Source organism: Saprolegnia parasitica, assembly GCF_000151545.1.
Source record: "Saprolegnia parasitica CBS 223.65 unplaced genomic scaffold supercont2.19, whole genome shotgun sequence".
Taxonomy (NCBI): Eukaryota; Oomycota; class Saprolegniomycetes; order Saprolegniales; family Saprolegniaceae; genus Saprolegnia; species Saprolegnia parasitica.
The window spans coordinates 548,178-549,617 of NW_012156413.1; the positions used below are offsets into that span (position 1 = coordinate 548,178).

Below are 1,440 nucleotides of genomic sequence, written 5' to 3' on the forward strand. Positions count from 1 at the left end.
TTTTTTGTCCGGCCATATCTTCACCAAAAAGCCGAACAAGACCACTCGCAAGGCTCTTAACCTTGTGGTCGTGGGTTCGAGCCCCACGGTGGGCGATCATTACTTTTTTCCTTTCCATTATGTTCACCTTATCACTCCCAATGCCAAGCTCCATCTTTTCACTTCTTATTACACCATTCTTTTAGTCCTCCTTTTTCTCATTTTTGTTCGGCCATATCTTCACCAAAAAGCCGAACAAGACCACTCGAAATGGCGCATTCTCACCTCCAAACTGTCCTCTATCGATATGCCAAGTTTCAGCACTTTTCCTTTCCATTATGTTCACCTTATCACTCCCAATGCCAAGCTCCATCTTTTCACTTCTTATTACACCATTCTTTTAGTCCTCCTTTTTCTCATTTTTGTTCGGCCATATCTTCACCAAAAAGCCGAACAAGACCACTCGAAATGGCGCATTCTCACCTCCAAACTGTCCTCTATCGATATGCCAAGTTTCAGCAGATTTTTTTTTCGGACCGATGTCGGCCGCTTTGCTCTCTCGGCGCGGTGGGCGTGGTCAAGGCGCTTTTCCAAAAAATCGGTAAAATGCAAAATAAATGGAGCTCGAGTTTGGAAACGACTTTCCCAATAAATATAGTCATGTGGTAGAATGCTGTGACTATTTTGCGTGGCTCTTTGGTCAGGATTGTGGTAAAAAAAGTGTAAATATCGATTTGTGGGCGATAAAAGAAGGCTTTTAGACCGTGAATGGCGCGATATGCACGTGAATGTGTAGGCACACATGAGGAGCAATGTGGTGTGTATTGATGAGACACATTGATGATGAAGTTGTAGTGTTGTGTGTGTGAGTGGGTGTAGTTGGTACATAGTCAGTGAAGCCCGTCTAGCTCAGTCGGTAGAGCGCAAGGCTCTTAACCTTGTGGTCGTGGGTTCGAGCCCCACGGTGGGCGATCATTACTTTTTTCCTTTCCATTATGTTCACCTTATCACTCAAGACCGTACAGACTCGTCGGGTGGCATCAGCACCCTGCGCGAAACCTAGTGCACATCGAACGAAGTGTCGAGGTCGAGGCAGCGTGGATGTTTGGCCTGGAGAGCGGTATACGGGGCACGTCGGAAGAGCATCGCGATAGCATCCTTGGTGGCCGTCGCGTCGGGGTCGTCGGCGTTTTGGAGGCGTAGCCAGCGGCGGACTGTCGTCATCCACAGGATGAACGAGAGCTCGACGAGGGCACGTTTGGGAGGAACCGAGATCGTCCGGTGCTTGTAGTCGTTGCGGTGACGCCAAACGAGGTGCATCATGACGCCTGACAGCATCACCCAGAGTCGGAAGAAGGCGTCCTTGTACCGGCGGCCTTCGTGATTGACCGAGAACGAGTCGACGTTGGAAAGGTCGTACCACGTGAGGCCAACGCCAAAGTGGCTCCACGCCAGTTGGTG

At 49.6% G+C, this 1,440-nt stretch overlaps 1 non-coding gene and 1 pseudogene across 2 annotated transcripts; both read left to right on the forward strand.

Moving 5' to 3' along the window:
* The first annotated feature begins 30 nt into the window (after positions 1–30).
* On the forward strand, positions 31–95 carry SPRG_30076 (annotated as a pseudogene). Its single transcript has one exon. The product of its transcript is annotated as a tRNA-OTHER (tRNA).
* Positions 96–877: 782 nt separating this feature from the next.
* On the forward strand, positions 878–950 carry SPRG_30077. Its single transcript has one exon. It is a non-coding gene; the product is annotated as a tRNA-Lys (tRNA).
* The last annotated feature ends 490 nt before the right edge of the window (positions 951–1,440 follow it).